The sequence below is a fragment of the Limulus polyphemus genome, unplaced genomic scaffold (assembly GCF_000517525.1).
Source record: "Limulus polyphemus unplaced genomic scaffold, Limulus_polyphemus-2.1.2 Scaffold372, whole genome shotgun sequence".
Classification (NCBI taxonomy): Eukaryota; Metazoa; Arthropoda; class Merostomata; order Xiphosura; family Limulidae; genus Limulus; species Limulus polyphemus.
In genome coordinates, this window is record NW_013665982.1 from 243210 (window position 1) to 260262 (window position 17053).

The following is a 17053-nucleotide window of genomic DNA, read 5'->3' on the forward strand; positions in this document are numbered from 1 at the left end:
GGAATCGAAACCCGGATTCTAGCGTTGTAAGTCCGCAGACATACCGCTGTGCTACTGGGGGGCACAACTGAGTGAAACAGTTATCTGTCTACTATTGGGAAAAAAAAAGGTGACGTAAATAATCCGGAGAATTATAGAGGAATGCAATTTTTAAACGTGATGGGGAAAATAGTCAAAAAGTTTATAAGTTTGAGATTAAACAATTGGGCAGACATAAATGAGAAATTATACGAAGAATAGGAAGAATATAGAAAGAAGCATTCAACAAATGATCATATTTTTACTCTGTTTTCTTACCGAAAAATATTTGTCTAAGAAAAAAATAGATATTTTACTGTGCTTTTATAGATTTCAGTAAAGTGTTTGGTACGATCTAACGTGAAAAATTGTAGAACAAAATTATTGAAAATGTAAACATTTTTAAAGTGATTGTGTATAAAAAATGAAATCATACATGTATATAAGAACTCAGAAAGGATTAACAGAAATTTATAAATGTGAAGTAGGAACAAGGTAAGGGTGTATGATAAGCCTTTTTCTATTTGTTATCTATAGGAATGACCATATAATACAAATGAAAGAACCTGATTTTGGAACCTATGTTAATAACAGGTACTATTGCAACTCTTCTGCCATTAAAATTATAAACAAGTATTCATAAAATATATGTGCTACAGTTGTCAAACCCTACTTCAAGTTAATAACTACTAATGTAATTTCGTTTCGTTCCGGTCCTTCTTAATTTATTAATGTTTTGCCTATTCAACAAGGATTTGTTTGGAATTTCGCGCAAAGCTACACAAGGGTTATCTGCGCTAGCCGTCCCTAATTTAGCAGTGAAAGACTAGAGGGAAGTCAGCTAGTCATCACCACCCACCGCCAACTCTTGGGCCACTTATTTACCAACGAATAGTGGGATTAACCGTCACATAACGCCCCCACGGTTAAAAGAACGAGCATGTTTAATGGGACGGGGATTCGAACCTGCGACCCTTACCATCTCGAGCGCTCTAACCATCTGGCCATGCCGGGGGCCCAACTCTTCTGTATCAGATGTTATAGTGTTGTGTAGTGAAACACCTGTAAAACTGCAAAATATGTTAAATGTTCGGAAAACTTTTGTAAGTCAACAAATTACATTTTAATACCCTGAAACTAAAAGTTATAACTTTCAAAAGGTGAAGTACCTTAAGCTGAACATTAGTATATAGGCAATGAAAGGTTGGAGGTAGTTTCGTTTTTTATATGTATCTAGAAATTACAAAAACCAGCAAACTATGACAGAATATTCAGCTTAACAATCTGAAAAGGTGAATAGCATGATAAAAAATGAGCGGGAGTGATTCGCATATGAAATATACTATAAACTATTTGAAAAAAAGTAACTCATATTTTATTGTATTGGGCAGAATTATGGGGTTTACTGATTATATATCAATATGCAAGTATAAAATACATTTTGTAAATATTTTAGGGTTCTCAAAGAATGTTACAAACGTAATTGTATTAGGTGAATGTGGGAAGCTACCTTTGGCTGTTACATATAAAGTTATTTATAAGGTTATGGTTTAAGCTTTTGGAAAATAGTAGGTTCTCTAAAGCATGTTATGATTAAATGCTTAGATGAAAAAGAAAGAGTACCCTGAGCAAATAAAATAAGGCTTCGTCTTTTCACATATAGATTTTTTTACGTGTGGGAAACACAACCGATTAGGAATGAAGAACTTTCTCTAAAAGAATTTAAACCAAGATTTGAAAATATTTATATGCAAAACTTTTATTCAGGTTTAAGTTATTGTAAGAACTTGGATAAATACGTTACTCTTAAATCAGTTTTAGAACCAGAAGGGTATCTATTAATACAATTTGGAAAATTTAAAACGTCAAGTTTGGCAAAATCACGTATCTCAAATCATTAATTTGAATCAGAAATAGGCCGCTGTGAAAATATAGATCCATCAGAAAGATGGTATAACTATTGTTTGAAAAATGAAGTTAAAGTTATAGGAGATGACTATCATTTTATCCTTGTTTGTCAACATTTTAATTAAGGAATGTATATTAAACCTGGTAATTATGCATATAACTCATTATTAAAAATTCAAAACGTAAAAATACTGAATAATTCAAGTATACTTACTGCTAAAATATTGAGAATGAAACAAAAATATACGACTACAAAAGTCTTTAAATAAATATTGAAGAAATTCTGATTTAAACTTAGATTTTGATTTAATGGGTCAATGGCCTTAATGGTCTCACATAGTTTTAAAAAGGTATAGAAATTTCTTATACTTGAAAAATTATAATTTTGTGTGTTTAAATGTCTTCACTTTCCCCTAAAAATGTTTAACAAACTAATAAACATTTTAAATTAATTCAAATATCACTCTATACTATTTTTATGTAACATTAAGTTAAAAAAGTGAATGTTTGCTTGATACTTCTTAAAAAATAAATCTATTTTAAATAAATGAAATATGTTATTTGTCTTCAGTAAGTTGTTTGTTTATTTGTTATTAAGAGCAAAGTTACACAATGGGCCATTTGTTCACTGCACACAACAGGTATCGAAACCCATTTTTTGTGTCATAAGACCAGACATACCGCTAAGCTACTGAGAGGCACCTTAAATAATTAAATGATAATGGAGGTTTAAGAAAATTTTCACATGGACTTCAATTTTTCATTCTATTTGTTTGTTATAAAGCACAAAACTACACAATAGGCTATTTGTACTCTGCCCCTCGTACGTGTCGAAACTTGATTTTCAACGTTATAAGCTCACTGACTCAATGCTGAGTTACCGAGTGTCAGATGTTAAGTTATGGTATGGTTGCCAATTCTCAATTAGAAGGTTTTTACTTATACTTCTTAATAGTATAAATATATACTGTGTTGTTTTGGGGTTTAGGATTCTTCTACAGTAGGTGTCTGTGACTTGTTACCAATAAATTCAACGATAAATGAACAGCACTTCACTTGTTTTCAAAATAATATAAATATTCGAAACAAGTTAAACGTATTTACAACAAATTCTTCATACTATAGAGATTATAGGCATATCATAAACACTATATATATAGTTCTCTTCTTCTTGTTAAAAGTTCACTTAGGCTTGTTGAATTATTTTAGAATTTCACTAGACAAGCTGAACTATCTTCTCTATTACTATCGCACTAGTATTCTGTGTATAATTCACTTACAATTGTGGCACAAATTACCGTAATCGTTTGGTTTTCTTCCTTCAAAATATCCTTTGTTTCTTTTGTCAAAGTAAACTCAGGCTGATTGAATTTCTTTAGAACCACGCTTTGATGGAATAAATTCTTCTTCTTATATCTCTTTTTCTACTGTTAATCTTACTCTAACATATTTAACGTTAGGCCTATGTTAATCATTAGGTCTATCACTTCTACGGTAGGTAGTTAACTGCACGTCGAACTTTTCCTTACCTGTAACTTTACTCTCTTCTGCTATTGTCTGTCTGCTGTTTCCACTTGTTTCACACTATTTATATTTCTGTCACTTAATCGCTGCCCGCATTGTAGAAATATCTATATTATCGACGTCAATGTATTGCACGCGACGTTCGATAGTCTCAACATCAATGAATTATAAACACAACTTCCTACAATCGTCTGCTTTTGACTCTTATTATAACAAAAACTGAACAATATTCACTCCTAAAATGAATTAATGAATAATATCTAAACTAAACAGTCTTTTATATCATGAATCCGGGGGACTGAAGTTTTGAACCACACAACGTTTTATTATTTTTTTCTCACGAAGCATGAGAGAGTACTAGTCAATAAATACTAATAAAATATTTCATGAAGAAAGCTTTAAAAGCGTGAAAGACCTGTTATTATAGACGCAGAACAATACATTATTATGAATTGTTATAAGATATGAAAAATGAAGCTTAAATTAATTGCGCGCGATCTTCTAAAACTTTTAATTTTTATCTCAGTGCAAAAAAAAACAATGATGTTTTGATCTAAACCCCTTTTCTATAGAGGCGAAGCATGATTATAATTAATTATACTTGCCATAAGATATTACTACTAGGCCTATTATATCTATGGCTCATGGAAAAGAAGAAGAGTGCATAATAATATTTCAACCACACTATTTCAGCCATATCTATTGCCGAGGCTGCATTTCGCTCTAGACAGAGTTCTTCATGAAGAATGAATGAAGAATGTAGCGTTAAATAATATAATAAGCCCTTAATATGTTAAGGCAAGTGTAATTAATTATAATCGTGCTTCGCCAGCTTTCTCTAAGCATTCACACCATAAAAATGTTTGTTGAAACAATTGGCTTATACAAATAATGTTCTACAATTACAGTTTGTTTGAAGTCAAGCACAAAGCTACACAGTGGTATCTGTTCTCTGTCTGTCCACCACGGGTATCGAAAACCGGTTTCTAGCGTTGTAAGTCCAAAGACATACCGCTGTGCCACTGGAGGGGGAGAGTACAATTAATGTGTTTGTTGTGTTTCAGCTAGACTTACGATGTTCGTACTGAGCGAACGTGTCGTCGGCAATGAATATGAAAGACATCATGTAGTTGAAGTGCAATTACCTACTCTTGTTTTTACTTGAAACTCCTAAGAAAGTGAATAAAGAAATTAATATAAAAAATGTAATAGGTCTAAAATCAATGTTTAAGACAAGTATAAATAATGATGTTGTTTGTTTCAATAGACTGATAAACAAATATATTTTTTAAAATCTATGTTCTTTGGAGTTTCGCATCTATTATAGAATCGTAGCGTCCTCTATATTCGAAACTTTGAACAAAGTGTGAATTATTGAGACAAGACCTACAAGAACGACAACGGTTACTTATAATATATGGCCCAAGTACGGATAAATTACCACATTTGCAATATTTCAAATTTGAATTTTAAATAAGAGTAACTTACATCGTCATTGGTTTAAGTATAAAAATAGTTATATCGATGAAACATTTGATGATCAACTTTGTTATAAGATATGGCAAATAAAATTAATGTTCGAATTACTTGAAAAAGATACGAAACCTGCATTAACACTTCTTAAAATATTGAGAATCATTTATTACAGACGTAAAACGAGATGGTAATAGAAAATGGTGCATACCTTGTCTTTGATAAGAATAAGCGAATAGCGATTTTCTAAACATCATGAATTTTAGGTTTATATAAACAACAGTAAGGATGTTGAATATTTCATGTCTCTCCCACCAGGTGGCTGAGCGGAAAGGAAGACTTGGTGGGCAGATCACAAATAGCCGGTCAGGTAGCTTTTGCGCTTTACAGCAAACACATTGTTTTATGTTATTTCTTTTATAGAAAAGTGGCGTTTTGTATGGTGAAACTTCTGAACAAAGTATGAATTATTAAGACTCAACTCATGAAAGTGACCACTGATTCTTGTACATTGTGGCCAAAGTACAAAATAATCGCTATTTCGCTATTAAAATAGTGTCAATGAGAACCATTGTTAAAACTTTTGAAAAATTATGGCCACTACCAAATTTATATTGCCGTCTGGCGAAAACGTTAAAACCATGAAAATAATTCCATCAATGAAACATTCTATGAGCAAATTTGTTATAAGATCTACTAAATATAGTCAGCATGAGTTACTCAAAAATGAGGCATGCTTTACAGTGTGAGAATAAGCTCATTGATTGTGCACTTTTCTACACAAATGTGAAACTTTGCATACTTATACAAATTTAAACGCCGATCATTTTTTTGATATAATGCAAATTAATCACCATCCGCTTATGATTTGTTACGCCTCCTGGTGGCCGACGCAAACAAGTAATTTACCAGTTGAAGGGTTTTTAATCATAGTTTCATTAATAATTGGCCAATTAAGGCTCATCTCAAAATATTCGCATGAATGTGAATATTTTCATACAGCAATCAGTAAAGCAATAGCTAGTCATGTGATTAATTGGCAAGCAAAAGAATCGCAAGCCCCCCAGCGGTATGTCTGCGGACTTGTACCGCTTGAAACCAGGTTCTAATACCCGTGGTGGGCAGTGCACAGTTAGTCCTTTGTGTAGCTTTGTGCTTAGTAACCAACAACAACAACAACAAGAGTCACAAAAATAAATAAAAGTCGCTGCATAATATTATCAGTTTCGTGGATAGTTTGACCTCTTAGTTTTCTAAATTACAGTTCTACTTCTTTGTAAAGAACTTTAAAACCACATTGATAACTGCGGAATAGAATGGTAACAATATTATCATTTAAAGGTTTTCTATATTGATAATTTTGTCAATAACCTTATCCCTCCCCTTTCTTGATCTTGATTTTGAACCCAAAAATATATTCAACTAATTATATGAGAGCTCTAAATGTTAAGGAAAATGTTAATCTAATAATTAAATCATCCTATGGACAAATTGGCAGATTTGTTTCACTTTATATGGTGAATACAGTAACATCAATGTGTACTATAGACCAAACAGAGTGACAGCTGTTCAATGTTCACTTTCTGTCAGGTATCCACAGATGAAAGACTAATTTGTCCAGCTGTATCAAACTGTACAGATTATCTACAACAGTGTTTTAACCTGAACCAATAACTGTACGTATTGATAAAGCTGAATATATTAGTTTTAACCCATGGATACCTGGCAGAAAGTGCACATTGACCAGTCTAGTATACCTACCACATTTGAAGAGCTTCTGTATTTATCTACGTGAACATCAGGCAAACGTGTGGCTTCTATTGTGATGCATATTACACATAAACCTACCAAATGGATCAGCTAGCTTCAAATGCACTCTGAAAGACAAAGAAATACCCCAATACTGTCTCTCTGGATTATACACGTTGATATTTCTGAACTCATCATATAAACTGAAACAAATCTATCAATTTAACATTTGAGTAATACCAATAGTAAATTCACATTTTTCTTCACATTTGAACTCATGTGTGATCAGATTAAAATATTTTTGCATGTTTTTATCACAATTTATGGCATTTTTGTAACTTTTGATCAAGAAAAAAAGAAGATTAAGGTTATTGACAAAATTATCAATGCAGAAACTTTTTAATGTTACAATTCTACTCCACAGCTATCAATATAGTTTTAAAGTTCTTTACAACCACCTAGAACTGTAACCTACAAAACTATAAGCTAAAATGTACACGAACCTGATGATATACACCGACTTTTGTTCAATTTTGTAAATATTTTGTTTGCCAATTAATAGAATAACTAGCTATTTCTTAGTGATTGCTGCCTGATAAACTTAACGTTCATGTAAAAAATTTGAACCACCATTGAGGTTTATTTGGTCAATTATTAACGAAACTATAATAGAAAAAAACCTTCAACTGGAAAATTACTTGCTTGCTTCGGCCACCAGAGGACACTAACAGATTGGAATTATACCAGGAAATGATCAGCAACTGAAGTTTTATAATTAGGTTATGTTTCACATTTGTATATAAAAGTGTACAACCTTGCCAATCTGTTGTGCTTGTCCGCTGTGTAGAGACCCTTTTGATATAAACATAAAAAGAGATGTTAATACCAAATTTTGTAGCTTTTGAAAACAATATGTGAAATGTAATCATCCAAAGATCTCTATTTTAGTTGTATGCAAAAAAAAAGTTGATTGTTTCAGAGCTCTTGTTCCCCAGTAGCCCAGCGGTATGTCTGCGTACTTACAACTCTGGAAACCGGGTTTCGATACCCATGGTGAGCAGAGCACAGATAGTCCATTGTGTAGCTTTGTGCTTAACTTTAAACAAACAATTCAGAGCTATTATAGGCCCCCCAGTAACACAGCGGTATGTATGCGGACTTACAACGCTAGAATCCGGATTTCGATACCCGTGGTGGGCAGAGCACAGATAGCCCATTGTGTAGCTTTGTGCTTAACTTCAAAAACAAAAAACAAACAGCTATTATAGATAGTTGTCGCCCTCTATGATTCAAATTTTGAACAAATATGAATTACTAATACTTGATCCATAAAAGTGACCACTGGTATTTGTATTATATGACCAGAGTACGAGATAATTGCTATTTTAATATTCATATATTGTCGGTGAGAAGAGGTGCTGTAGGTTTGAAAACATATAACCATTACCACATTCAAAATATATGTCACACACAATGTTTAAACAAAAATAACATCAACATTATAGTACATCCCCTGGATTACTTCAGGGGTCCCCTTGTATTTTACATGGAAAGTGATTGATTTAAATGATCTCATTCATTTTTCTCTTATTTTTTTTCCCAGCTCTTCACACAACTATTTTAAGAGTATAAAACTTAAAAAACATAAAATTACTCAGTATTATACGATATGTCTACTCCAGAGTGAAAGAACTGAGTAATTTGAGGATTGAAAATGTTTCATAGCTATATGTTTTAAAAAATTAAGATAAAACATGCATCAACCATTCATACTTTGCCATAATAAACACCTTGTAAAATATTCAGTTAGCTATGTAAAAATGACATTTCTTTCACTCCATTAAGATGTTTCAATTTATTTAAAGCTATCTCTTCTTAATGGCCGTGCATTAAGATTACGTTGAGCTTATTCCAAAGAAACGAAACCCACCCAAACCTAGCAAAATTTATAAAAACGAAATTAGCTTGACAAAAAGCTTGTTGACCAGTATTAGGTTATAACAATAAATTAGCCAACCGTTACTGAGGAAAACAACACGAGATTCTAAGCTTGACGTGTTTAAATTGGTCAGACTGGAATAGAAAGCTTGATATTGATTAATGTGTAGCAGGTAGATATTAAGTTCTTATCTTTTTAGAGCAAACCAGTACTTTAAAAAAACGTATGATCAATGTGCCCGGTCTATGAAATCTTGTCCCAGTGCCACAGAAACACATTTCGCATTTTGGGGCCGTTGATGTTCTATAATTGCAAAGTCAAGTTCCACTAATCGGTAATAGACAAAAAGCTGTAGGGAATGTTGGTGACTAGCTGCCTTCCCTCTAGTCTACCAGTTCAAGATTAGCTGTGAACGAAATTTCAAAACAATTAAACAATATTTTACTTTGTAAGCTAGCCTAAGAAAGTGATATAATTTTGGAACATGAATGTTTATACTAGCAAGTTAAAATCATAATGTTCTAATGGTTAACCAAAACTGAAATGTCTCCAAAAATTTATTAGTCCCACAACAAAGAATTTCCTATGAATGACTGTCTACATAATTGCCAACATCTCACTTAAGATTTCTAAACCATATAAAAATATTCTGTAAAAAAATAAGAATCTTGGTGTGTTTATTTTAGAGCAAGGCTACATTGAGCTATCTGCTGTGTTCTCGGCGGGGAATTGGATTTTAGCTTTGTAAGTTCATAGACTTACCACTGTCACACCTGGGGACAACAGTTTTGGAAAATTGTTTATTTATTATAGTTTGTTAACACTTTACTGTATTGTCATTCATCTTTGTTACTCTTTAACTTAAATCCGCTTTGGAAGAGGATTAAACAAAGCCTAGAGTTAAGAAAAAAATTAGGGTAAATAAATGTACATATATTAACACAAAACAAGGGGAAAAAAGATAGAGCAAAACGTTATCCCGCATGAAGTAAAATCATTCAAATGTATTAACTCTGACCTTACACATTTCGGTGGCTTTGGTTTATTATCATTAGAGTTTCTAAAATATGTTGTTTTGGAATAATATGTTTTATTGATTTTAATTCATGGTTTATTATCATTAGAGTTTCTAAAATATGTTGTTCTGGATTAATATATTTTATTGATTTTAATTCATGGTTTATTATCATTAGAGTTTCTAAAAAAAATGTTGTTCTGGATTAATATAGTTTATTGGTTTTAATTCATGGTTTATTATCATTAGAGTTTCTAAAATATGTTGTTCTGGATTAATATATTTTACTGATTTTAATTCATGCGATAAAGCTTTGTCCCCCTTTTATTTTTTCATAATATTTTGAGCATGAATTGGATTTTGTGTACGTTTACAAGTATTTGTTTTGCGTCATTGTTAACTCATTCTTGCCTTTAAATGTATTTGACAATGGGAAAAGTTCGTAAGAAATGGCTAGAGAAGGTTACCAGATTTGGCTTAAATATGCGGCAAGCTGTAAAGCAAGGAATGAGCCCTAAAAACCATTTTGCTAATGGAAACTTGAAGATGCGGTGGTGACATCTACCGTTATTTCGTTGCCTTTTTCAGCTGTGAATTGACTGATACATCTACGAAACATAAGCAATATAAAATATTTTGTTATTCATGACGTTTATTATTGTAGGCCAAGTAAACATACTGTTGATGGAAATCATGAGAATCTTTTTGTTTTGTAAATACATCTTTCTGTCAACATTTAAGAATTGATAGTAATATCTTAGAAGTTTTTGTTTCTCTGTGTTGTATGAGAGAGAGAAGTGTTTTGGTATTGTGTTTTAACTGACGTATTTGTTTAGTAACATCAGATTAACTAGAACTCTGTTTTATCAGTAAGGGACTAACTAACATAATTTAATCAATATAGATGAAAAAAAAAAAAGTTTTATATAAATATTTTTCCAAGGATAGTTAGGAGTACATGGATCACTAGCTCTTGGATTTTTCTAAAGTGAGAATACAATAATATGTGGCCTGGCTTTGGAATTTGCACTGTCTAAAGTGACAAGTATAATGGATTTGATATACATCCGTACATTCATTTAGGTGTTTAAGATCACTTCTCAAAAACTTTTGTACCTTTTTTTTTTTTGAGAGGGGTAAATTTAAGAATGAGAAAAAGCGAATGCGAACAACAGTTACGATATGGATTGAAATTAATACGAAATGTTATAATTATGCAAAAATAATAGCATATTAAGGATAAGAATGAATTATTTTCGTGAGGAAAAGACTATAGCTCTAAATAGTGTTCTAGAAGTTTGTTAGCTTCTCTTTGGTTTAAAAATCATTTTTGTACATCATACATTTTAGGGCTTCTTCAGGTATTGTATATTCAATCGGATGACAAGAACGATAATAAGTAGTAACATACTACTCGTCAAAGAATTACAAATAACCTAAAAATCATAATTATGAGTAAATAGAAGCTTAGTAAGTATAATTATGGAAATGTCGCCAAATGTAATATTTTAATAAAGTGAATTTTCTTTTAACACATTACAACAGATCTTCAAAGTTTCACAGTTAGAAGGAGAAAAGAGTAAGCTATGAACGAACTTTTTGGTTAATTAGATGCTAAGATGTCGTATATTTTCCCCAAGAATTACTTTAGAGATAATTTTTCATTACAATTGAAAACATAATAATACTATTTTTTCCACAGTTGTTAATTTTGCAATCATACTAATTTATCACTTTTTAGTGTAATACTGGAATTTAACTCGTTGTTTGTAAAACCATTCGTTATATTACAAAGAAGCGAATAAAATTCATTTTTATCTGTAACATATTAAGTCGCTTGCTAATGGTTTTCGGTTTCCTTTCAGTACAAACCTGAATTAATTTGATTAGTCAAGAAACGAAACTAAGCTTAAAAGGAGAAGTGAGAAGATAATTGACCAAAAGTCAGTATTAGAGTCAATATTTAAGGAGCATCTTGTTGAAAATCATAAATAATTGGGATTTTTTGACATCAATTTCAGGTCAATAGGTTCAACTGAAACAAAATTACAGGACGTTTACGTTTGTCCGAATGGGTAAGGGGTGATATGTATAAAATTCATAGTTTTGATTATGTAAATAAGATTATAATAAAATTTCATTTTACTACGTTTGACTACTAAAACTATAAGAGCATTTCATGTACATTGTTATTCTGTTTGAATATTATGACTTCATACCGTATTATTTCCGAAAAAATGGAATGTACTATTGAGAAGGGTAAAAAAACTACCAGAATTTACTCATCATCTACCATAATGCGGAATAGACAGTTCTGAGTGTTTTATTTGTTTAAAGTTAAGCACAAAGCTACACATTGGGCTATCTGTGTTCTGCCCACCACGGGTATCGAAACCCGGATTCTAGCGTTGTAAGTCCGCAGACATACCGCTATGCTACTGGGGGGCTTGAGTGCTTGATCTGGCTGTTAACAGAAATACATATTCCTACAAAAAAAAACATGATTTTTAAACTATCTAAGCAATACAAGTTGCGAAGGGGTTAAAATGTGGGGTCAAAAGTCAAACTTATATGAGAGTAATGAGTAAATGTGGTACAGTGCTGTGGAACAAGGTAAGTGAATCTGGACTACTCTTTAAGGAGTGTTTTCTTATACAGGCTTGTTATATGTTCTACATTGTATAAAATGAATTTTCTTTCCATTGTTATTGTGCTTGACTTTGTCATAAACACAAAACGTGTAACAAGAATAAAACAAAGTATGGAAAACTTTTATATTTACATTATAATAGCTTTTTTGCTTCATTGTACTCACATAGCTTCTTAACTTTAACCTTTTTATTTAAACTCCTACTCAACTTAGATTGCTTAGATATTTCGATATGTCATGAAGTACTGTATGAAGATTTTTTTCCTTATGCAAATATGTAGATTTGTATTATGATAACTGATGAGGAAATAATCGCGTTTTTTTCACTAATATATTTTTTTTTTCAAAACTAATGCTGTGAAAAGTCAAAATACGCGAATATAATCATAATTTCTATGAAAGGTTCATAGAGTGGTTAAACATGTTAAAATGGCACCTTATAATCATCTGCTTCGCGTATTCAAAAACCGTTTTTACACATAACAGCACCTTTTATAGAATAAATGTAAGCATCCGCTATTTTGTTTTTGTTTACACCATTGACTAACAATTGGTGTGAAAAATTCATTATTTTTCTATATATTTCAATAACACACTATTTGAACATTAACTTTAAAATGACTTTTGATCGCTGAACTTGACAGTAGTACTTTCCCGGTTTATCTGGATATTAGGTGACGAGAGTATATCTCGCTGAACTTGACAGTAGTACTTTCCCGGTTTATCTGGATATTAGGTGACGAGAGTATATCGCTATTGTAATCGAAATGAAAGAAATTAGTAATAACAATATGTATGATTTATAAAAAAAATAGTTTAACTGGAACGAACTGATACTGAACGCTAAGGAACTAGACATGGTAAACATAATTGAAATTATTTGAACCTGTATTAAAAGTAACAAAACAAATATAGTTAAATATCCTGAGGTATTTACAATACACTCGAGTTTTCAAGAAGTTTAGTTTCACTCTAATATTTTTCCGTAAGTCACTAGAAAAAGTTCTATTTTTCATGATATTATTTATTAATTTTCCCATACTACGTTTATTCTCTGACCTTTTTAACCCTTATGATTTGTTTCTTTCTTTCAGAGCAAAGCCACATTGAACTACCTGCTGTGTCCACTGTGGGGAATCAAACCCCAGATTTCAGCACTGTAAGTCAGTAAACATACCATTGTCCCACTGGTGGACAACCCTTCTAAATTAATCCACGTTTTGCGATGGGACAGTGGTATGTTTATGGACTTACAACGCTAAAATCGAGAGTTCGATTCCCCGCGGTAAACACAGCGGATAGCCTAATGTGGCTTTGCTCTAGAACAAACAAATAATTAACCCACCAGTTGCTTTGTTAAAGACTGTTTAAAACAGAAGGTTCTTCTAATTACTTACTTGGACTATTTTATTTAAGATAAGTACTTCACATCTGTTCAATATTGTTGAATTAGGAAATACGAACAAAACAGATTTTCTTCATGACATTTTTTTTCTCCCTTTTTCACAAATATAACTCGATGGCTCAGTGCATATCGGTTTTCAATACTCGCGGTTGGAAGATAACAGATAGTTAGCCCATTTGTGTAGCTTTGTGCTTATAAACAAACCCTTTCTCACTTAGAATGTTTGTAGACTATTCCAGCCCTTTTCTCGGTGCACTGTTTCATTTTGGGACGCTCATTATACTTTTTATATGCAGAATCTTATAATTCATGTTTACTAGTAGACTAAAATGTACAATGTGTTCCGTAATGTATTAATTTGTTAGTTAATCATATATTACAACTTTAGTCAATGAGTGGTTTGCTAACGTGATTTAAGCTATGTAATATATGAAAGTTCGGATTTTTCTTCAGCATAAGAATAACAATTAATCTTAGATGTTATAAAATCCATAAAATAAATTTGTAGAGTACGTGAATGATGATGATGATGATGATTAGGATGAAGTTTAAAGAACCGCATTTGTCTTACTTGGAATTTCTCGATTGATGATGGAACCATTGGCACATAAAGAATTAACTGTTATCAATATCAATACAGTCATATATATATCAGATTGAAGCAAATGGAAGCACTTCTAATAAGGAAGCTGTTTGACTTTTAATGACATCAGACTTCGTCAAAGTCTTTAAAAGACAGTTCAGAATATCTGCTCAAGATAACAAAATCATCACACTAATGTTGACTACTGACAGATAACTTAAACAGTAAAAAAAAAAAAGACAACCAAAGTTAAATTGTGTTTCAAATGTAAAGACGTATATTTTTCTTGAGATTGCAAACTGAAACATTAAAAGATAGTTTTAAAGACATGCCCAAGAGGAAGGTACCACTTTTATGGTCAATAAGGACAAAATATTTGTCATTGCAAACAAGGAATGAATAGACTACTACTTGAATAACATATGAAAGTCAGCTAAGATGGTCCACAGTTTTAAGTGTGTATTAAAATTAAAAGAAATTAGGGCTAAATGTTAAAAAGTTCTAAAAAAAAGTAGCATAGCCAAATTATAGTGAAGCAGGCTAAAGGTCAATGCTTATAGTCGAAGAATTGTAATAAATTCAAGAGCTAAAGAAAATGAAATGCGTGAAACAATAAACAAACACATCACTACGCCTTCTGCAGTCTCCAAATTAAGGTGAATTGTCATAGTAGGTGAGTACAGTGACATCAAATGATGTTAAGATAAAATATAACGAACAACAAGTTTGTATAAAAACAAGTTGTTGTTTCGTCAAATGGATATTAACTTCATTTTAAGATGGATTGGCTATAGTTGGGTTCACTCTGAAACCATATCTCGCACTGAAATTGTAAGATATTGCAGGGAACAGTTGTATAGAGCCGAGATAACCAAGGTTTCTCCAGTCATAACAAGTTCATCATCATTTTTATAATAATCCCGTAACAGAGCACCTTGCTGTTGTGAAAGAATTGAACAAGGAAGCGTTTTGCATGTACGGTATAATATCTGCGCTGATAAGTCCAACTTCATTATGGTGATACGGCGTGATTAACTAACTCTAAACGTAGGAAATGTACACCGTCAAAGATGAATCGATACAAAGATCCATGCTTAATGATGAAAATGATGCAATAAAATATGATTCAGAAAAGCATATTATTCTTCATAATAGTTGTGGAAAATTGGAAATAGTGTGGTGAGACGACAACCAATTGGTTATCTGTTGAAATGGTTAAAGGGAGTGGAGTTTCTTCAACGTATTAATGATGTCAATAACACAGGCCTGTGATAGTTTTATTGTTTTCACATTTTTTATATGTGCTACAGTAATTCCTGAACGCTGAATCCGAAAATGATACACATTTTTGTACAACACCTTCAGATTTTTCACAAAACATCATAACGCAATACATAAAAGAAAGACCACAACAAGTAGTTTTAAAACTAAAAGACGTAAATTTCACAAAAATCAAGATGAATGAGGATGTATATTCGTTTGACATCAATGTTCTTCTCTTTTCTTCAGTTTGTTTGTATTTTTGTTAACAAACATAATAATAAAAAAAATGTTCATGGGGTAAACGAATAATAATTTGATCTAAGTAACAGTTTTTTTCCGATTTGTAAAAGAAAATCCTTACGTGATAAAAAAAATGAATATCTGCGTAGCTGAACTATGGAAAATCTGTTATTAAAACCAAAACAACTTTTATGAAGTTTAAATTCACAGGCTTGTGTAATCCATGACAAAAGATACCTCCACCCATCACAGACAATGAAGGAAAGAACTTTGCTAATACATTTGTTTCCTGAACTAGTTAAAGAACATGTGATAAATGTGAAAAATACTTACTACTCAAAAGTCGTTACAATTTTTGGTAGGGAATGTATTAAGCATACTATGCCACTGTTCTTAATGAAGGTGTTGTTTTATAATATAGTTGTTGTTAATTATCCTTCCAAATATATACTGCAAATTTGACATCACTGTTGTATTGTTTTGTTATTTTAAAATAAAGAATTTTACTGGAACACCTAAATAACATGAGAATATAATAGTATTTCTAAAAAGAAACTGTTAATCTAATGTTTGATATTTTAACCTGAACAGTACTTTATGCCAAACGGTCAGGTCAAAGACCCAAACGTTTGGGAATGCAGACCATAATTTAGAATTGTCTAAAGATGGGTAAAAGTCAGCAACTCTGGTTGTTAAATTGGTAATGACTCACATAATTATATAGTAGAGAGGAATGGAATCTATAGTAACTCTTAGCCTTTGTCGTAAGAAGTTACTGTTCTAGCACTTAGATACTGTTTAGCCTTCAAGTCAAGAATTTAGAAAAGTGTATAGCTCTTCATTTTAAACTGAAATAGGATTGGCTTTCGAAATGGTGTTTTTAAGTGTTTTATACTCACAAAAGATAAACCTATCATTCTATAGGTATTTGAAGAACTTGTAGCATTCCGCAGCAATTTAATTCTTCGTATTTTTAGCCAACACTAGGCAGCTGGTACATAGTTGAACAGAGTTGTTTAAAGCGTATTTTTAGCCAACACTAGGCAGCTGGTACATAGTTGAACAGAGTTGTTTAAAGCGTATTTTTAGCCAACACTAGGCAGCTGGTACATAGTTGAACAGAGTTGTTTAAATCGTATTTTTAGCCAACACTAGGCAGCTGGTACATAGTTGAACAGAGTTGTTTAAAGCGTATTTTTAGCCTAACACTAGGCAGCTAGGTACATAGTTGAACAGAGTTGTTTAAAGCGTATTTTAGCCTAACACTAGGACTAGACTTGGTAACA

The 17053-nt window shown here is 31.8% G+C and overlaps 1 protein-coding gene across 2 annotated transcripts in view; it reads right to left on the minus strand.

Moving 5' to 3' along the window:
- The window catches only part of LOC106457774 (alkyldihydroxyacetonephosphate synthase, peroxisomal-like), an 82481-nt gene that overhangs the window by 5427 nt on the left and 60001 nt on the right, over window positions 1-17053 (minus strand). Inside the window, exon 22 of one of the 2 annotated variants that reach the window (XR_002610247.1) lies at window positions 12911-13029. The exons of the other annotated variant lie outside the window; for it this stretch is intronic. The gene's annotated coding sequence lies outside the window, so the exon portion shown is untranslated. Of the gene's footprint in view, window positions 1-12910; window positions 13030-17053 lie in introns of those variants that run through there. 2 annotated transcript variants of the gene reach the window in all.